This window comes from Sarcophilus harrisii, chromosome 4 (assembly GCF_902635505.1).
Source record: "Sarcophilus harrisii chromosome 4, mSarHar1.11, whole genome shotgun sequence".
In the NCBI taxonomy this organism is placed as follows: domain Eukaryota; kingdom Metazoa; phylum Chordata; class Mammalia; order Dasyuromorphia; family Dasyuridae; genus Sarcophilus; species Sarcophilus harrisii.
Genome location: NC_045429.1, coordinates 291904455 through 291927059, shown reverse-complemented (window position 1 = coordinate 291927059; position 22605 = coordinate 291904455). Strand labels below are relative to the sequence as shown.

The following is a 22605-nucleotide window of genomic DNA, read 5'->3' as shown; positions in this document are numbered from 1 at the left end:
CTTGTGATAAAGGAGATGATTACAGAAAAATCTGGTAATACAAATGAACAGTTATATAGTTTTATATAAATATATATATAAACATATATATAAATATATATATATATAAATAACAGTTATATAAGCCTACATATGATATGTAGTCATATCAATATTATAAAGATAATCAATTATGAATCTGATCAACATTGCTCAACACAATTATCCACCACAATTCCAAAAGATTCCCAATGAATAATGTTTACTACCTTCAGATAGAGCTTCAGAGCACAAACTGAAATATATTTTTTTCTTTATTTCTCATAAAATAGTAAATGCTGAAATTTATTTTGCATGACTTCTTCTTTGTAATTTGTAATGGGTTTTATATTTTATATTTCTTGTCTTCTCAATGGATGGAAGAAGGTTGGGAGAACAAAGATAATTTGAAACTGAAAATATAATATAGGGAATTTTTATTTAAAACAAATGCAAAGAAGAAAAAAATGCACTGCCATGTATACAGCAGAACATGAGAGGATTCAAAATATGAAATAATACAATTCTATTTCAAGAAAGTATATAAAATAAATACACATACATACATATACATAACTCTTTATAGTCATCATATATACACAAACATGTTCATGTATATCTATGTAAAGTTATACTTTGCTTGTTTGTCTTCTGTTTCTCAGAAGGTGGCTAACATTCTTCTTAGGTTCAAGTCTTTTCATATTTTTCTAAATTCACTAACTCAACATTTCTTACACAGTAGCAATATAACAACTTTATATTATTTATTTTATTTTAAAATAGTCTGAAATGATATTAATATGACTGATATATAGAATAATTTCCCTACCTTTCTCTTTTGATTAAATCTATATTTTTAGAGATCAATAATTATTAGACTGAATTTTCCCTAATAAATTGTACTCCTGATCATTATTATTGTTTATATCTCATTTCCTATTCTTGGTGACTAATCTACTTTAATTCTATTCACTACCTTGCCTTGCTATTATTTAACCTTTCTCCCCCTTCCCCAAAGATTCTATTGTTCTCCCCACTCCCCAAGGATTCCACCTTTATCCTCTCCCCCTCCCCTTTCTTTCCCCTCTCTTTATCCTATACCCATTAATCTACATTCCCTTCTAAAAAACCCCAATCTATTCACTTCCCCTTTTCTTTATAAATTTAGAATATATGTGTGTGTATGTATGTATGTATGTACGTATGTATGTATGTTTCTCTCTTTAATTCACAATGTGAGTTGTATTCCAGAACTACCAGTTGTCCTACTTCATCTAATTCCTGTGTCATTTCTTCCTCTTGCACTTAATTTGTCTGATCTAATTACTTTTTTAAACTGTTTCCTACAGTTTTGCTTCTTAGAATCACATCATACTCAGTTATAACCCAATTTTTCTTCCCACCTACCACTTACTAAGGACATATGGTTTACATTTCCATGTATAAAACAACTTATCCTTTTACAATTTTTAAAATTTTTACAATTTATCCTTATTCAGTTCCTTGAAATTAGTCTTTAATGCTTATCTGATATTTCTTTCAGATCTTTATAGGTCTTTTTGCAACAAAATCTGGAAAAGTGGGCAATGCATTGAAATATCTTTTTTTTTCATTGAAGATTATGCTTAACTTTGTGGATATGATATTTTTGTCAGCAACCCTAGTTCTTTTATTCTTTGATACATAATATTTCAAGACCTACAATCTTTTAGTGTAGCTTCAGCTAAATCTTGTGTGATTCTAATTGTGGCTCCATTGTACTTGTATTTTTTTTTACACTTGCTTTTAATATTTTCTACTTGACATGGGAATTGTAGAATGTAGATATGCTATTCCTTTAGGATTTCTCATAGGATCTCTTTCAGGTGGTAATCACTGTTGGTTCCCCCCCCCCATTTCTATTTTCCCTTCTTGTTCTAACACTTTGGGGAAATAATTATTTCTATTATTATCATATCAAGATTCTTTTTTTAATTGTAGTTTTCAGGTAGTCTAATTATTCTTATATTTTCTCTTCTTGATCTATTCTCCAGATGTTACTTTTTTATGATATGTGTCACATTCTCTTCTAATTTTTTCATTCTTTATATATATTTTTTTAATTTCTTGATCTTATAACCTTTGCTAATTGTCCTTTCCCCAATTCTATTTTCAAGGAGTTAAAATATGAATTTTTTTTTTAAATTATCATTAAGAACATCTTTTTAAAAGAAATAAAGGTTAGCTGACTTGAATCAAGTTGGACATCCACTTATCAAATTGAAAGGCAGGAATAAGTTATTCAATCTTTTGAGGCAGCTAGATGGCACAGTGGATAGAGTATCAGACCTGAAGTCAGGAGAACTGAGTTCAAATCTGACTTCAGACACTTAACATTTCCTAGCTGTATCACCTTGAACAAGTCACTTAACCCCTTTTGCCTCAGCAAAAAAAATAAAAAATAAACTAAAAACAAACAAACAAAAACTCAATAAACTTTGGAAAAGAATGCTGTAGTTGTTCTACTAGGTCTGTATCCCAAAGAGATCTTTTAAAATGTGCAAAAATGTTTATAGCAGCCCTTTTTGTAGTGGCAAGAAACTAGAAATTGAGTGGATGCCCATCAGTTGGGAAATGGCTGTTATATTAATGTTATGGAATATTATTGTTCTATAAGAAACAATCAGCAGGATAATTTCTGAAATGCTCAGAGAGACTAACATGAACTGATGCCGAGTGAAGTGAGTAAAACCAAGAGAACACTGTACTCAGGAACAACAAGTTTATGTGATGATCAATTCTAATGGGCATGGTTCTTTTCAATAATGAGGTGATTCAGGCCAATTCCAAAAGACAAATGCTACCCTCAAAGAACTTACATTCTACTTTCATTTCTTTCTTAGTTTGTTTTTTTTCCCACTCCACCTTTTTTTCTTCTGGAATCACCAATGCAAACTAAATCTTCTGGTTTATTTATTCCTTCAAGTACCACTAAAGACATGAAGATTCTGAGAAGACATGTATTTTTTTTCCTCCTATTATAATAGAAACAACTTATCATTGTAGATAGTCCCTCTAATTGCTCAAATGTATTTGCATTTTTATAAATCTCATAATCCCCATTTGAGGACTCAAAAATATTCCATCTTTTATTTAACTTTATTGGTTCTTAGAAATTTTCAAAAACCTGAACCATTTCAACTCATCTCCCTTATAAAATTGTTCATTAAACTAATTTTGTTATGCAATAGTAGTAAGAAAAACCACATACAGTGGTCAGCTTTTCATATTTTTCTTTCCTGGCATCAGTTATTATTTTTAAGATCAAATTTTAAAGTATTTTTTTCTCCTTATATTTTCTGTCTCAGTGACAAAGAAACAGTATTTGGTATATACAAGTTATACTTCTATTTTTTATTCATATAGCTTTTTATTTACAAGATATATGCATAGGTAATTTTTCAGTATTGACAACTGGAAAACCTTTTGTTCCAATTTTTCCCCTCCTTCCCCCCACCCCCTCCCCCAGATGGCAGGTTGACCAATACATGTTAAATATTTTAAAGTATATGTTAAATACAATATATGTATATATGTCCATATAGTTATTTTGTTGTACAAAAAGAATAAGACTTTGAAATAGTGTACAATTAACCTGTGAAGGAAATAAAAAATGCAGGTGGACAAAAATAGAGGGATTGGGAATTCTATATAGTGGTTCATAGTCATCTCCCAGAGTTCTTTCACTGGTTCTCTTCATTACTGAACAGCTGTAACTGATGTGGTTCATCTCATTGTTAAAGAGGGCCATGTCCATCATAATTGATCATCATACAGTATTGTTGTTGAAGTATATAATGATCTCCTGGTCCAGCTCATTTCACTCAGCATCAGTTCATGTAAGTTTCTCTAGGCCTTTCTGAAATCATCTTGTTGTGGCCATTTCTTACAGAATAATAATATTCCATAACATTCATATACCACAATTTATTCAGCCATTCTCCAATTGATGGGCATCCACTCAGTTTCCAGTTTCTGGCCACTACAAAGAGGGCTGCCAAAAACATTCTTGCATATACAGGTCCCTTTACCTTCTTTAAGATCTCTTTTGGATATAAGCCCAGTAGTAACACTGCTGGATCAAAGGGTATACACAGTTGGATAACTTTTTGAGCATAGTTCCAAATCACTCTCCAGAATGGCTGGATGTATTCACAATTCCACCAACAATCTTTCAGTGTCCCAGTTTTCCCACATCCCCTCCAACATTCTGCATTATCTTTCTCTGTCATTCTAGCCAATCTGACAGGTGTGTAGTGGTATCTCAGAGTTGTCTTAATTTGCATTTTTCCAATTAATAATGACTTGGAGCATCTTTTCATATGGCTAGAAATAGTTTCAATTTCTTTGTCTGAGAATTGTCTGTTTGTATCCTTTGACCATTTATCAATTGGAGAATGGCTTGATTTCTTATAGAATCAATTCTCTATATATTTTGGAAATAAGGCCTTTATCAGAACCTTTGACTATAAAAATGTCTTCCCAGTTTATTGCTACAAGTTATACTTCTAGTAAAAGAGTAACTACTTTCAAGTTCCCATAGATATGCCAAAAATATTTTTTTTTCATATTGAATATTTCTGAATACTAGTTTCATGTTGTGAACATATTTTAGTGTGAAGGAGATTCTACCCTCAATCTATAAATGAAAATATCAGCTTAATTTTTTGTTAAGTCAAGGTCACAAACAAAGCCATTTAGGTCTGCTTGAATTAGAAACTGAATTATCAGAAAATGGAAATTACTGTCCACTAATCATTTTGAACTGGATATAAATCACAGAAATCTCAAACTAAATATTTCCAAATCAGAATGCATTATTTTTACCTTCATATACACTTTTATTCTGAAATTTATTATTCTGTTAAAGACACCACCATCTTTCCTATTACTCAGTTTTATAACTTTACTATTATCTTGGATTCTATACTTCTCTTATATCATATATTGAATTTTCCCTCATTAGCTAGTACTTTTTTTCTCTAACCAAAACCAAAGAAAAAGCACCTATGAACTTTTTTTTTAACTGTACAATTTAAATTTTATTAAGAAAAATTTTTTCATTTATCATTATTCTCAGAAAGTCCTCTGAGTGTGTGTATCTCATAGGGAATATGCTAAAACCAATATCTGTAATGCTTCCTTGAATAACCCTGTTAACATTAAAATGTACTTGTCATGCTTGTTGTCCAAATTAAAACTCTTAGTGCATTTTGAAGGAGGGAGTGGTCAATAACATGTCTGAAGATGAGCAGGGTGAAAGGAGAGAGAGAATAGAATAAATGGGGGAAAATAAGTTAGCAATAGTAATTGTAAGTTTTGAAGTTTCTCTGCTAAGTCCTTATTTCTCAAACATGGAGGACACTGAGTCAAATTTATAAAATACAAGAGCCATATCCCAAATTGATAAATGATTAAAAAATATGATGTATACCCAAAGATCTATAAATTCATGCATTCTCAGTAGTACAATGATCCATGACTACTCTGAAAAACTTATGATGAAAAATTCTATCCATACCCAGAGAACAAACTGATTGTGTCTGAATACAGACTAAATCATATTCTTTAAAAAACAAACAAACAAACAAAAAAAAAAAACAACTATTTTTCTTGAGGGTTTTTTTTAATTGGGCTGGGAGACCTAAGTTTTCTTTCACAACATTAACTTTTATGGAAATGTTTTTGCACAACTTCACATCCAGTTTCATAATGGGGTCTAGAGGTGAGGATAAAGAAGAGAATATGGAACTTGAAAGTTTAAAAAAAACAAAATTTTAAAAAATTGTTTTAAATGTAACTGGGAAAAATATCAAATAAATAGAGCTCTGCTCCCAAAAACACATAAATGCATAAGTAAATAAAAAATAAATTAAAACTCTTGGATACTTGTTTGATAGTGATGAGTTCCCGCAGTAGTTAATGTTAGCCTAAATCCTTAAATGATAGCCTTTTCAAACTTGAGTGCAACTAGACAAGTATTCTATGGTATATCTATTCCCAAGAAAGATTAGTCTACATAAAATACATAGAGTGCCATGTTTTGTGTGGTAATTTTTCAAAAAGAAACAAAATCCTGCTACAAAATAGGAAATAAGTATAAGGGAAATGGTAGCTCAACAAAGCTTTGTGTTTATTTTCTACATATTTTTACATCTATCTCCCCTTGATAGATCTCCCCAATAGAATGCATGCTCTCTGTGGGTAAGAATTGTTTCTATGTATCTATTGAATCTACCTTAGTGCCTGTTACATAGCAGGGACTTAGAAAATGCTTATTGATTGATTGATTGATTGTAGCTAGGTGGTATGATGTTATATATAAACCATTGGATTTAGCAGCTCAGGTTTGTGAACAAAGAAATGGAATGGTGGTAGTAATGATAAGGTTCAGCTCCCCTTGATTCCCAGTCAGGGAGCCAAAAATGATGAGATTTGGTTCCCCTTTATTCCTGGTCAGGGAGCCAAAAATGATGAGGTTCAGCTCCCCTCGATTCCCGATCAGGGAGCCAAAAATGATGAGGTTCGGTGTAGGGCAGGGAGTTGTGGGAACCCCCTTCTGGTCAGTGCAGGTCCTTCATAAATGAATTTATGAATCTAAAAAGTTAAACTGGCAAAAGAAGTTTATTATTAGAACTGAGAAGTCAGCTTCAGCAGGCTGACTTCCTTAATGGCAGGGTCCCAACAGAGAAGTAAAGATCTAGCAGAGAAATACCGACAGAGAGGTTAAGAGGGGTAGGGTCCCAGAGAGATAAAGAGGGAGTAATGCTGAAAAGAGAATGTCTTTTCAGCGGGCAGAGGGTTGCATCTATACCTAGGAGAGAGAGAGGTTCCTTGGCATGATTCCTGCTTTTGGTCTTCTGCAAGGAATTGAGCTGAAGGAGTTGGAATCAGAATAGAGAATCTTCGAATTGAATGAGTATCCCTGGATTAATCTCCAACTCAACAGAATTGGATAGAAATCTCATTCTCCACCTAAGTAAGAGTGGTCCAAGAGTGGTCCTGGACTCAACTAGTCCCACCCAGATAACAGAATGAAACCATCTTGATTCCCTGGGGTGGGTGTCTCAGGGGAGAGTTTCTCTGAGGGAGTTTTCCAAGCTTTCTCCCCAAAGTCAGAGAGAGAGAAAGTGTGTGTGTTTTGGGGCTCTCCTCGTCAGTAATATATTTAAGGATTGAAAGGAAATAAATTTTGATAGGACAGGAAAAAATAAAAATGACATTCTTTGTCAAGAAGCTTCAATCATTTCTTTAAAATGTTAGATTACAGCATATGAGGTACAGGGAAGGTAGAATCAAGGATAGAATGACTTCACAGTTACTGAAAAACATTATATTTCAAAGTAATCTCTCCCTTCTATGAGAGAATTATTTTTATTTCACCAAAGAAAATACAAAACAGCATTTCATTGGATGGATGGTTTAGGAAAAAACATTAAATAACAACGGTAAGATTTACTCTCTTACTCTGTCAGAAGCCCAAATCCTGTTCCTATAGAATAATGTGAAGTCAGAGTCTGTGGTGTTCTCTTCTTTAAAATATAATATATAATGGTTCTCTCTGTGAGCAGGTTTTTTGGGGAGGTTTCCTGGAGGCAGCCTTAGTTTCAATTGAAAGCAATAATCACCTCAAACACAGCCAGGTGATAAAAGTTCAAACGTTTATTTTCTTCTTCTTTGGGCCCAGGTAGCTTTCTTAGAGGCCTCAGCTTTCCTTGATTCTGAGAGCTCTCGTTGCTAGTCTTTTGCCTCTAGCTCAACTCCGAATGTCTCCAGCCAGCACCAAGGTGAAAGTTGGAATGAATCTGACTTACCTCCGAGAGAGGGCTTGTGGTTCTCAATCTCCCAGAGTGCCTCTGTGTCTGTCCCAGAGTGCTACTCTCCAAATCTTGGCAATGTTCTAAGCTAAGAGCTTCTTTATATATGATCGCCCAAAGGTTGACTCCTCCCCTCTGAGGGAGGATTTAAGGGAGGTGTCAATTCACAAAGTTACAAAGTTAACTTTGTGAATCTCCCATACTTATGAACTCCAATGAGTACTTAAATACTTTAGTGAGTTAGAGAATTTGCTAAGTACCATGCTAAATTAGGCAACTGACTTATCACTTTGTAAGGATTTGCTCTAAGATGTGAACCAATAAGCATTGTATCAATTCCATTGAGTTAACACTAGGATTCTAATAAGAGTCTATTGTTAATTCATCCATTCTATCTCCAATCTAGTTTGCATCTTCACAACAACCTTTGAGACAACCTTGATGGGACTATCTTATTACCATAAGTTAAGACAGTAATAATGTAAACTCTATCAATCAAAATTATATACAAAATAGAAGTTAGCTTTCCCTATCTTGATTAGTATATTTTTAGGCAAGTTTGTCAGCTTCATTCCATCTAGCTCTCTGACCCTCCCCCTCTTTTGAGTTCTAGCCTTTGCATCTGGGAAAGTCCAAGGCTATATTTCTCCTATAAAAGATTTGGTTATCATGAAGATCTCTGCTAAATTCTTTTCAGGACTAAGCCCACTATGAGGTTACTCTCTTTTTTTCTTCATAGCACCTTCTTTATAATGGCACCTTTCTCCTTACTCTGGCTAATTCTGATTAGTCTAAATATATGCTCTCCCAACTGAAAATTTCATATTTACCATTCCTGGTATCATTTAGGGGAAGAGGTTACATGTATTCCTTCATTTTGTCTGTAACCTCTTCCCCTAAATGAATTTACCTTTTGCTAAAGATAATGGACACTGTGAGTGTGTCATGTTCATTTTAAAGTAGGTATTGCCATCCTGACCCCATCAATAACTTTAAAACATAATGAGGGTAAGACAGAAAACAATTTCAATTCTCCAAATAATCTCAATATGGCCATTTATATGCTTAAAAAATTCAGAAGGGACAAATTTATGAATAATCTCTAAGACTAAGTAAAAAATTTAGCACCAAACAAAGATAAAATTATCCATAACTTAGAACCTCACAGAATCTCAAAATTAGAAGAGGCCTTGTTATGCCAAAGTTCCCTTTAAACGGGTGACCAGTTCCTCCAATTGTCCTATTTCTTAATTCTGCCTTAAGTTATGACTGTCCCCTCTTAATGGTTGAGATAAAGATTTTATAGACATTCCTTAATGTATCCTAGGTCTCTCCATTATGTCACTGTTCTTGATATTCTATAAAAGGCTTGCTTACTCGGGGCTAGACTCTTTGAGATGACAGTCTCATCTAGCCCTTGGATCAACATGGATGCGTTGGTCCCAGTATTTCTCTCCATTTAATAAATTATTGAATTGGTCTCTAATCTCTGTCTTGCTCAGTTTCTTCGGCATTACAGCCTTGGATCCCCTCTACACACAACTGACAAGTGGCCATTAAACTTTGTTTAAGGTCCTCAAATATCACAAATTTCCTAAAAAAAATCTCCATTTTACTTTTGGTTACCTCTAATTCTTTGGAAGTTTTTACTTACAGTAAACCTGAATTTAATTCTAAACAATTTCTATCCATATGTTCTCTGGGACCCATCATATTGAGTTTAATTCTTCTTCCATACACAGTCCTTGAAATACTTGAAAATAATTATAATTTTTCATTCTGTCTTCTCTTCATCAGGCCAAACATGCTCCATTCTTTCAACTGACTCCTATAGCAGGAACAGCAAGATCTTATACAAAAATGGTTATTGTCCTACAGATTCTTCCTAGCCAATCAACAGCCTATTATAAAATGTAAATATAAACAATTTACAATTATCAGGAACTAAATCAGGCATTCAGCAATATGTACTGATTTGCTAATGCTGTTCTCCCATGCTTGGAATAACCTTCTATCTGGTGTTTACTTACACAAATCCCATGCATCATTTAAGACTCAGTTCAAGTATTTATCAAGCTTAAGTTCTAAGAGTTTTAGTTTATGATAAGCTTAAGAGGAATCAATAGTATCCTATGGTAACTGAGAATGCTACTATTATTTTTGCATACATTAAGAGAAAAATAGCACTAGTCCCACTGTACTCTCTCATGATTAGATTCTAGACTACTACCTGTTCAATTCTAGTTCTGATTAATGGAGCATCAAATCTATGAATTAGAATAGTAATGTAATTTTTAATATATTTGCATTACACAGCCATAAGTACTAAACATTCCTTTAGCTATAAAAATTATTCTTCAGTTTTTAAGGAATATTTTGTAATTCAATCTAAATAATGAATTTGCTTTTATAGATTAAGCCTCAAATATTCTATTTTGTAGTTATTTTCCATAGGAATTCCCTTTCTATTATTATCTCTTGAGTTTTATTATACAGAAATGTTGATTTTTGTGGGTTTATTTTGTACCATACAATTCTACTGCTATATTGTCTAATCAGTTTCTTTACTGATTCTCTAAGATTTCATTTTATTCTTTTGCTTTTAAAAAATAATTTATTTGACTTTAGTATTTTCTTTGTCTAATAACAACTTCTTTAACTTGTTCTCTTCCTTAATTTTCTTCTTTATTTGGATTTTTTTAGATTTATGGACTATATACATGTCTGTTCTTTTTCAAATCTCTTCATGTGCTTCACATATTTAAACTTCTGAAGTACAAAATTCGAGTATACTATTCTAGTCAATTTCTGTTATTGGATTTTTAATTATTATTCACCTCCTCTCTATTGTTTTGGGTTTTTTTTTTTTTTTCCTGTTTTACTTCTCTTTTAGAAGTACCAATTCATAAGGGAAGTAATGAGGACAGAAGTATTGCCCTATGATAGAAATTCCCCTTCTCTGTGAACATGTTCCTTTTGATTTGCCATATGATTGCTTCTCTGGGTCCATGTTCTCCCTACCCTATTGGATGCCAGATGTCCCCCAAGACTTAAACTTCTCTTCTTCTGAGGGATGATGTTATCTATGGAAGCACAATACTCTCAAAGAGTCAAAGTGATCTCTGATAATCAGATCCACTGTAAGGTCCACAACTCCCATTATAGAATGTGCCTTTTCCTTCCAAGGAATATTCTTTAGAGCACTAACCTTCCTCATTGGTGGGCCCTCTTCCTTTCTTTCTCCCTTTTCAATCCCAACCTTGGCAACCTCTCTCATTTTCCCATAATTCCTCTTCTTGCACAGAAAATAAAGGAGTGGTTTTATTTTTTTTTTATTCATCCTCTATCTCCCCTATCCCATTTTATAATTTAACCCCATAAAATACTTTGATTCACCAGTAGGTTGTAAAATTTAATCCATGGTGGTTCAAGCCTTTGTTCATCTTTATTCACTTGTTTATTTTAAAATGAAATGTCCCAGTGGTCCTATTTTTTTTTTGTATTCTTTTAATCTAATGGCCTGTATATGTGTGTGTGTGTGTGTGTGTGTGTGTGTGTGTGTGTGTGTTTTCCTAGAGATTGGATATATTATTTCATTATTATTTTCTTGAAAGTTATTTTACTTTTCTTATATTTCCATTGTTTATAGTATTTTAAAGTCAAATAAATCTGCTCACAATATTGAGCAAGGAATGCTTTGAATATTTCTATTTTACTAAATATGTTTTTTTTAAGTGATAATTAAATTCAAGTTTATAGGTTATGTTATTCTGGATTATATCTTACACTTATTTTTTAAGTATTCTTACACTTATTTTTTAAGTATACTTTTATGGTTTCTACTGGGTAAAGGGTAGGTTGGAACACTATGATCTTTAAGTGGTCTCTATATATTCTGTCTTAAAGATCAATGTCTTTTTCTAGTAGAAAGATTATGTGATCTTTTAGCAATATTGCCTTTTGTTTCTCTATCTCTACCATTTTTTTCTACTTCATTGCATTTGTATTCCCAATCTGTTACTTTCTTTTGATTATCTAGAAAGGCTTACCTTCATGGAATCAAATTTTCTATTCTGCTAATTGTGCCATAAATTTTTCTGTGTTACTTTCTGCTTTTAATCTCAAGATTTTTATTTTTCTGAAAACCTTCTACTCCATACTTTTATAGAAACCTAGAGTTTCTGTCTTTGCTCAGGTGTTCGATTCAATTTTTTGTCTTGCAATATTCATTTAAAAGGATTTCTAATCTTTTGTATATTTTGGCATTCATTTTCCTTTCTAAATTTAGTGACCTCTTGATTTAAGATTTGTCAATAAAAATTTATGATTTCTCTGTTTTTCCTAAAGTGTTTATCCCCCCAAGTTATAAAATTCATTTTTCACTGGCCATGGTTCCTACTCAAAATAGCTTCAGGAATGGAGGAGGGGGAAAGAGAGAACTCTCCACAGCTGGATTTTATTCCCCTTTTCTTTGGCTTGGTGCACCTATACATACTAGTAGTTCCCTGTCCCCATTGCCTCTATTCTTTGACTTATGAATTAGTATCTGTTGCATTTTTGTGTAGTTATGAGAGAGCAAGATAGAAGTTCAGAGCAAAGCCCTTGTGTCATGTAACTTAAGGGCTACTCAAAACAGCCGAAACCTGATCTCTCTTATATATCCTTTTCTTCATAAGACTAGGCAAAGTTGACATATAATGTATTATTATTTCTAATTTGTAATAATTATTGTAACAGGGCAATTATCCAGAATATATATTGACAAGAGTAATAAAAAATTAGGTTGTGAAGGTGGGGAAGTACCAGATTATGATACTTTGAATGTCAAGCAAAGGAACTTTATTTAGTTATTCTTATAACTAGAAGGCAATAAAAATTTTTTAAAAAGAGAACTAATAATATAAAACATAATGATATAACATGGTGTATTATATAACATGATATATAATGAATAATATAATATTATTACATATAATATATTTAACATAATATATCATATTAGTGATGTGTTTCTAGTGGCAGTCAGAGAGTTGTGGAAATCCCCTTTTGATCCTACATGAAAGAATTCATAAACCCAAAGAATTTTAAGTGGCAAAAATAGAAGTTTATTATTGGATGAGAAGTCAGCTTTACTAGAAAAATTCATTTCTTCAGTGGCAAAGTCTTATTAGGGAAATAACAAAAGGTTTTTTGCTGAGAAGAGGGTCTCTCCAAAGCGGGCATAAGTCCTGGCAGGCTTTGGACATACTATAAAAAAATGAAGGGAGCAGAAACCTATGTTATGATTTGATCTTGGTGGGGGTGGGGTTGGAGGTAGGGGACAGTTTGAACTGATCAGACCAGGATCTCCAAATTGAAATTATTTTGAAGGCTTTTTCAGCCTGAATTTGAATGGAGATCTGGCTATCAATGGAGGTGATTTGCTTTAGAAATAGCCCAGTTGGGGAGATACGCTTCCCAGGAGTGCCTGAGATTCGAATCCCTCTTTACAGATCAAAGGGTATGCAATTTCAGAATGTTCATTTTACAGCTCAAAGGGGAACACAGTTTCACATTCCCATCTTTAGTATATAATTATGTAATATGACATATTACATATTATATAATGATATGTAATAATATAATAATGACTTTAAACAGGACTAATATGACTATACATAAAATATTTTGGGGGTAGCAATGTGGAAGATATTTTCAAAGATGCAAAGAAGGGCTCCTTTTTATTTCTATCTAAAGATATCTATCTAAAGACTATTTTTAGCCCCCTTCTTACTCTGCACTGCACCAATTTCACACTTATACTCCCCTGTCCATATATGGAAGGAAGGACAGAAGCATTTATTAACTACCTACCATTCCCAGACAAGGTGCTATGATTACCTAATCTGATCTTTACAATGCTAGAATGTAGGTGCTATTATTTCCCATTTCATAGTTGTGAAAATTGGTATGTTCAAAGTTATTTGTTATTGTTATTTAATAATTTTTAGTCAGCTCTGCCTCTTTGTGATCCATTTGATTTTTCTTGGCAGAGACACTAAAGTGGTTTGCTACTTCCTTCTCCAGATCACTTTTTATAGATGAAAAAACTGAGGTGAACTGTATAAAGTGACTTGCCCAGGGTCACACAACTAGTAAATGTCTGAATCTAGATTCAAACTTAGGAAGGTGACTTACTGAGGCCAGATTTGAATTCAGGAAAATGACTTTAAGACTTCAAGCCCTGAACTTTATACACTATACCACCTAGCTGTCCTAATAGACAGAAATTAAGTGACACATAGCAGGCTATGTATGTGGCTTTAAACTTGGTTTACTTAATTAGAAAATATTAAAACTTTTTTTTAGTTATAGAACATTTATTCTAGATTTTTTTAAGTAGGTCATTTATATTTTTTCTAAATGCTTACATTGAATCTTCTCCTACATACCAAGTCTTTGGATCATACTAAACGTACATACAGTCCTCTTTAATTCATTCAGAAAACATTAATAACTACTTTAAGTTCTATGCAATGTACAGTCTCAAAAAAATACATAGTCCCTACCTTTCCTCTTAATTAGAATATATAATTCTATATCTAATTTATAAAGAACATACTAAATAGGTAGCTACTTAACTCCCCTATTTAGCCAATCCTTGTGAAGAATTTACTTTTAAGGTTTACTTCTTTCTTTTGGCTTGCCTTCATTTATTGCTATCATATAGTTCTGGTTTTTTGTTTATTTAAAAACTTAACTGGAAATGCCAGGAGAACAAGCCAAAAATTTTTTTCTCTTCTTTCTTTTCTTTATTAGCAGTTCCTCCTACATATCTAATAAATGCTTAATGAATTGAATCTTTAACCAATGCTTCAAAATAATTAAGAGAAAATATGCTGGACTGGAAGAATTGCGCAAATATCTTTGACAATGGCTCTGGTCAAGTCACTGAACCAAAGTTCAGTTTGTTTAGTAATTTGTAAGATGAAAATAATAACTGCATCTACCTCACAGGGATACTGTTGAGATCTATCGAGTATTAAAACATATGTAAATGCCATTTATTGTTATCAGTGCTACCACAGCATTTCTTCGCTTTATAGAGTCAAAGATTTAGACTTACTTGGAAAAGAACTAGTCCAATCTTACAAGACTCACTTTTAATACTAGGCATTAAGACTTTTGACCCCACCCTGAATTAAGGTATACAGTTCAAGATCTTTCCAATTCCTTGAATGACTTACTTCTTCATCTCTGACCACATACATGTTTTTGTCATATTTATTTCTTCCTAAATTGCAATTTTAGTAGCTTCAAAAGCTTCTGCAACTTGCTACCATTCTCCAGATTTGGCTTTTTCCCCTCTCCAAATAATGGGTCCTCTTAACATCTAATCCAGAGGATTAGCATTGGTTCTCTGAATGTAAAAGCACCTAGGTTCATAGCCTACTTCTGTAACTTGATATCTGTGTATCCTTAGCCAAATTGTTTAAAGTCTCTAGGGTTCTGTTTCAGTATATCTGCAATGAGGTAATTGGACTAGATGACATCTGAAGTTTTTTTCCAGCTCTAGGGCCATGATTCTGTGATAAAAATCCTTGTGGGCAAGAAGTCCTTTATGATACCTATTATGCACATTTTTCAATTCAAATTCAATTCAAAAATTTTTAATTTTTCAATTCCACCAGTTTTTAAAGCTTGAACTACTGATAACAATCTTCAGTTGGATGTGTTTTACATTGGGCATCTTTTTGGCTTTTATTTTTCAAGATAAAATAATCCAATTCATTTTAATTTTCTTCTCAGGAATATTTTGTATTTCTCACATATGATATAAAACTATTTGAAATGATGAGCCATTCATTGTAGAATACAAGGATTTACAAATGACTCTGAATATAACTATTTTCAACTGCAGTATCTATTTCATATTTATCTAAGGAGAACTCTAAGGCTTATTTTTATAAAATAAATCAAAACATATTCAATAATGCCACTATAAATACTGAATGATGAGATAATGACATTCTGGATTTTATAATGCTAAGGATGTGCCAACCATTGTTGTTTACCATAGACCATTCATGGGAATACAAGTTACTGCAAAAAGTTCACCTTGGAGTTTGAAATACATGTGCCGTGCCTATCAAGAACATAGCCAATGTACTAAAGGGTTACTTGTCTTGTTTTTATTTTATTTGGGGGGGGGGTAGCCAAGGAGAGGGGAAGCTTCAGAAAACTCTAGGATAGTTTTGTTATCTATATTTCCCTAAAGAGAAAAGAATATTATGTCAACAATCTTGATAATAACAAATCATACACCTAATTGTCAGGGACTGTAACTAGAACAGGAAGAACTATGTTTACAGGTCACAAGTTCCAGAGAAAATAAAGTTCCAGATCAAGCTTCTTTGAGTTGGTGGGTGATACTGAGGACAGAACAAGTAGAATGTCTTATACTTTCTCTTTGAAACCCCAAGAGCAACATTGGGATTTGCAAAGGGAAAAGAAAGAGGAGTTATCACTGAGCTCCTTACCACTCACAGTTTGAAAGGAAAGAGGAGGCCCACAGGGGGATTACTCACCAAGCCTGGCAGGGGAGCCTCAGAATTTACACAGTCCAGGGGGTAGGACGAGGGCCCTTAAAGCCATAGTTCTCCTGTGTAGGCACAGAGACCCACACAGCAGGAATCCTTTCACACCAGCCACCCTTAGAGAAAGCTATTTATACTAAAGAAATTTATCCCACACTATTGCATGTTTCTTGTCCACAGTTCTCTTGGATCCCTTGTTTAAGGCCTTAGTCCTACATTGTATGCAGAGGAATGGACTAGACATCTGAAGCGGGTAAGGAAGGCTAATGATGGGTCTATTAGTTTCTTAGCTACTTTTTTATTGTATACCAACTCAATTTGCTAACTTTCCTGAGGAAAACTAATCTATAGTAGAATAGATTTTAATTGTTTCATTCCTTTTTTTTTTTTTAACTAGAAGAATCTATTAGAAGGAACTAAAGCTTTATTTATAATTGTTTCAGTTAAAAGTCACCTCAAAACCCTTTAAAACATAGATGCCAATATTATCCACATACTTCCTGGATGTGTCAAGGGTAATCTTCAAAGAAAGCCTTTATTACAGACTTTGCCATTATCAAAAGGTTAAGGTGTGGTGTTCTCTTCTTTAAAATATAATGGTTCTCTTTGGGAGCAGGTTTCTCGGGGAGGTTTTCTGGAGGCAGCCTTAGTTTCAGTTAAAAGTAATAATCATTTCAAATGCAACCAGCTGATAAAATCCAAACGTTTATTTCTCCAACAACTCTTGCAGCTTTGTCCTTTGCTTCTACATGTCTGCTTTCTTCAGCCTCCAGCCAGCACAAAGGTGGAAGATGGAATGAATCTGACTCCACTTCCGAGAATGGGCTTGTGGGCTTCCTCTCAAGAGTGCTCCTCTCTGACTCCTGGCAATATTCCAAACTGACTCTGACTGATTCACTGAAGCACTTTTTATGCTTGGTGTAAAAGATTCACTCCTCCTCTGAGAGTGGGATTATGGATTTCTGACTTGGGAATCACATACTGAATACTGACTTGTGAATCTCTCAAAAGTGTGAACTCCAATGAGTACTTAAATATATTAGTGAACTAGAGGATTTGCTAAATACCATGCTAAATTAGGCAACTGACTTATCACTTTGTAAGGATTTGCTCTAAGATGTGAATCAATAAGCATTGTATCAATTCCATTGAGTTAACACTAGGATTCTAACATCTCCCTTGAGTTATCTATCACCTTGTTTCAAATTCTGGCTTAAAACATTAAGGCTTGCCCTTTCAGTTTTGAAGACCAAGAATCAATCTACCCCTCACTTGTGTGAGTGTGTGTGTGTTTCAAAACTAATCATCTAATAATTCCAGAAACTTCTATTTCTTCAGTACATAATGAGGAAAAAATAACATTAATTCAAATCACTGATTCAGGTCGGGGAAAGGAAAAGCAGGAACAAAAGTCACAAATAAGTGTAAAAAACAGCAGCTTAAAATATTATAATTTGTTTTTATTAAAAAAATTATGAAATTATGAAGTCTCTTGATTTTAAAGAATATAAAATGCCATTCAATAATTCCAAAAATATTCTAAAACAAATTGACAGGAAGAGGAAAAGGAAAGAAAAAAGCAGAAAAAAATCTGCTAACAGGTTTGTTGAACATCATTTTAGGTGCTGTGGAATATTTAGAAAAGTATTAAGAAAACAGAACCACAAAGAAGGACATAAGAAAATAGGTGATGGGGAAGGGGAATGGGAGAAGAGAAACATACCAAAATAGAAGGTTAAGAGGGAAAAAGGATAATAATGGCTCCTATCTCTTTGGGCAAAGGAGGCAATGGTCCAGGCCCTAGGGGAAACAGGAATAAAACTGGGTAGGACTTGGGAACTCAAGCAAATAGGAACATTTTGACTAGTATCGTGGGTCAAAAAAAACAAAGTGGGTTTAGTTACAGGAGTACACAGGGGCTACCTCCAGGACTGCTAAAGCATGGAGGGAAAGACAGATGCCATAGGTTCAAATACCTATGTTGGTATCCTAGCTGGAAAAATCTAGCACCAAAACCTAAATTGGAAAAATCCAGAATCTGGATCAAAGAGAGATTTCAAGAAAAGTACTAGTAAATAAGAAGTGCTAAAAATAATCTCTGATTCCTAAGCAAAGATTGTTTGTTCTCTGTCCTATTTTATGTGAATTAGCAGGAATTAAATGGCCTCTGGTCTACCAGTTAGCACAATCAGAGAAACTAGACAGGGAGCAGCACAGTATTAGCTATTATCTTTAATCCTAATGACATCAGACTCTCTTATTCTGAGGCATGTTGTAGAATCAGAAATAGCCCAACCCTACTTTTCCCTATCTACTGTAATTATAGAGATGAGTGTGTTGATAGAAAGAAAAGCTGGAAAGCCAGGTAAGATCCCTTTGTGGAATTGCAGTAGAACTCTGAGCCCTGAAAGGACATGTTTTAAAGGTATACAGATAGATTCTATGGGCTTCCAAGACATTTCCACACTATGCCATAAACACTCTGTATATCAAGTGATACAGATTCTTCCAACTCCACTTCGGGTCCAATATCAGCCATACTATGATACTGCTGGTTCCACATTATCATCAAAGAAGGTATACTCTTGAAAACATGACAAACTCTTTTCTAACCCTTTGCAAAAAAAAAAAAAATTTTTTTTTTTTTTTTTTTTTTTTACTACATTCACTAAATAGTTCATTAGTTCTAGGTCTATAAGAAATGTTCATACACTTGCTTTAGCTTTCTATTTGGGATGTGAGTTCACATTTATGAACAACAAGGGATGACCTTTAGCAAATCTAGCTTGCACTTGCTACTGTCTCCAGTTTGGCAACATAACACAAAGGCAGTATGGCATGTATACACTTTCCAGGCTGAGCCTCTATTCAGAGGAGGTTGAAGCTTGCACGTAATGGGCCCCCTACAGACAAAGCCAGCAAGTTTCTTAATTAAGTCCAAATGAAAGACAGATCCTGCTTACATCTTCAGAGCACCTTCCTTTAGAACTTCAAATACAGACATAAACTAGCATCTAATAATTTTTTCCTATTTATTATAGAAAGCCAAGTTTCAGGACTAACTCTTCAGTCCCCTCTCACTTTCTCTGCAATTTTAGACATGCCACTGGTTTATAACAGGAAACAAAGGGACTTCTTGTGTGTCAGAGAAGCCTTCAGAGGGTCTGCATTTCATTCCACCCTTCCCCAAAGCATAGCACTGTGTAGAGAGCTCTTTAACTGGTTTAGTCTCATTAACATTTCCATGAGGGATCAACGAATATGTTAATACATGTGTGTATGTAAGTACACATACAAAAATCTAAGTACAAATTCTAGTACTGAAATAGAAACTTTATGTTTTTAATCTAGAAAAAATTTTTTCTAAGAATTACCAAAATAATAAATTAGGTAATTGTTTTTTCATGTGCTTGATTTTTTCATAAATAAAGTGCATTTCTACAAATTCTGTTACAATCTAATAAATATGTTTGCTAGCAAGTTTCTTTCTCAACAACCCTTCTTTAGACAAGCCTTTCTGTTTTCTGGGCTTTGCTGTGATAATGTTCTTTGCAAACAGAAACCAATTATTCTGCAGCAGAAAGTCACCAGGAGTATGAATTGCTTTAATTTTTCCCCCTTTTAGTAGCTACCCAGGGTGGGCTGAGAGGTGGCTGCAGTAATGAAGTTGGATGAATACTAAAGCAGTGCTGAGGCAGGGTGTCCTGCAGGGAAAATGGTGTTCAAAAATAAAAGTACTTTTTGTTGCAGGAAGCTAATCAATGAGTTAGACGTGTCCAAAAAAAAATGAGCTTTTCACTCTGTATTTGCATCACCAATGCCCTCCCTGAATGAGCCTTGTGCACCTGACTAGCTTGTAAAAATTTCACCTTACTGTTAAAGTGCTAAACACTCCCTATTTTCCTCTCCTATTTTCTCCCTCCCTCCCCCTTTGCTGTTTCTTTCTGCAATTCTTTGCTTTCTCATTAGAAATGCCCAGCAACGTCTGGCAGACAAAGACACTGCAAACAAAGTGTATAGAAGGAAAAAAAATTAAAAAAAAAAAAAGAAAAAAAGGGCAGAGGAATTCTTCATTCACTGATCTCTAGAATACATTAATATCCGAAACTGTTGGCACAGACTAAAATACTTGGGAGGCTAACAATGCAAGCAATGATTCTGAGTCTGGGATCTTCAAATAAACCCCACTGCTGTCATGGCCACCAGGAAAGAGAATAATGGTGATATTAGCTGACCTTCATTTTGTTGTTTCTTCAGACCTGACTGCTAGACCTCTGTTTGCCTGTTACTAGGATTTCTTGGCTGAAAAATGTAAGCATTTCCCAGGCAATACAAGAGCCAGTTTATTAGGTAAATAACCAGACCTAAAGCAGTTCTTTCTTTCTTTCTTTCTTACTTTTTTTTTTTAAATAAGAACTGGAAGGTTTGAAATAAGGGTAGAGGTGGGGTTCAGGGGGAAAGGTTGGGGAAACCAGATGGAAGGCATCATTTTTCCCTCTTTCTAAATACCAAAAACGATGCAGAGTTTAAGAATCAATGTTCTAGTTTTGGTCTATTTAATCAATATTGCCAGTTAAGAAAAGGATTAAAAAATTCAAAAACAATCTCATAAGAGAAACTTTTTAAAATCTAGATAATTCAGCAAATCAAAACATGCTAATATTTTATAATGCTACAAGTTAGCAATTTCTCCATTATTCATTTCCCATCACTTTAAAAAAACCGCTTCCTTTTCATTCAAAATGTTTCCTGCAAATTTACTAAACAATATGACTAAAAATTGGTAAATCAGGGGTGATAATCTCAGGATTAAATGATTTTAAATCCAAGTCACATCTCATATCCCTTTTGACAAGGGATACTTCTGTTTGGCAGGCTGAATGCAACTTTTGGTTTAATTTGGTTAAAATCCCATTTTTTGCAAGAAGCCTTTCCCAATCTCTCTTAATATGTGAGATTTTCCTCAGAGATTAGCCTCAATTTATCCTGTATAATATTTTGTTTTTACAAGGTTGTTTGCATGTTATCTCCCCCATTAGAATGTAAGCTCCTTGAGAGCAGAGATTGTTTTTTGCCTTTTGTAATCCCAAGGCTAAGTATAGAATATGGCACATAGTAGGCAATACACCCTTGTTGAAATGCTATGGTTAAAATTTGATTCATTAATATTGATTTTATCAGAGTTGTGAAAATGCATCATATTATTAAGTCTTTAATAATCTGAAAGAATCATAAAATAGAATTGTTATTCCATGAATAGAATTTTTCTATTAATTTCTCATAACTGACAGGATAAACTTTTCATTTTAGTCCCTATCCCAAAAATCTACTTTTAGACAGTAATCATGGTTCCAATAATCTCCATAAAATTCTATTTATCAAACTTATGGCATATTTATTCCTTTATGTTTTTAATTAAGAAAAAGAATGCTGACCTAGAAGTCAGAAAATATGGCTTTTGTTCCTTATCTCAGTCTCAGTTTGAATAACATCTGTCGTGTTTAAAGATAACTGTGATGATGAAACAGGAAAGTATACAATAATATCTTGTAAATAAAAGGACACATTGAAGAAAGTGCTTATTTTTATATTGTAATAATAATTGTCATAATTAGTATATTGTTAGAACTTTGAACTTTATCCTGAAGTTACTGGGAAACAATGGGAATATGACAAAATTAAAGTAGTTAAGATTAATTTGGCTATTGTTGTGAAAAGATCAAGGAGGAAGAAGATACAGAGGTCAGAGAGAATAGTTAGATTATTACTGTGGAAAAAAAAAGGGATGTGGCAAAGAGTCTAAAGTATTGGAGGCAATGAAAAGAAAAAGCAAATGCATATGGAAAAGATAGAAGCAACAAAAGGACATGGTAACTGATCAGATTTGGGAAATAAAAAAGAATGACATATAGATGATTCACAGGGTTTTTGCTTTTCATAAACACAATTTCTCAAACAGGTAGAATATAGAGTCAGGGTATCAGGAAAAGCATAGACTCTCAGAAGCTGTAAGGGATCTCAGAGGCGTCTAATCAATCTGTACTTCAACAAAAATTCCATTTAAAACGTATCCACAAGGGTCATCCAGCCTTTGCTTGAAGATATTTAGTGAGAAAAAACTCCATTATTTCCTAAGAAAGCCAACTATATTTTAT

At 33.5% G+C, this 22605-nt stretch overlaps 1 protein-coding gene and 1 long non-coding RNA gene across 6 annotated transcripts in view; one reads left to right on the top strand and one right to left on the bottom strand.

Annotated features, from left to right (window-relative positions):
* LOC116423241 overlaps positions 1–17533 on the top strand; it is an 87772-nt gene extending 70239 nt beyond the window's left edge. The window contains exons 2-3 of the long non-coding RNA XR_004233766.1: positions 16631–16703; positions 17181–17533. This is a non-coding gene — a long non-coding RNA (uncharacterized LOC116423241). The remainder of the gene's footprint in view (positions 1–16630; positions 16704–17180) is intronic.
* STX8 (syntaxin 8) overlaps positions 1–22605 on the bottom strand; it is a 270898-nt gene that overhangs the window by 82371 nt on the left and 165922 nt on the right. The gene's annotated exons all lie outside the window — the stretch shown is intronic.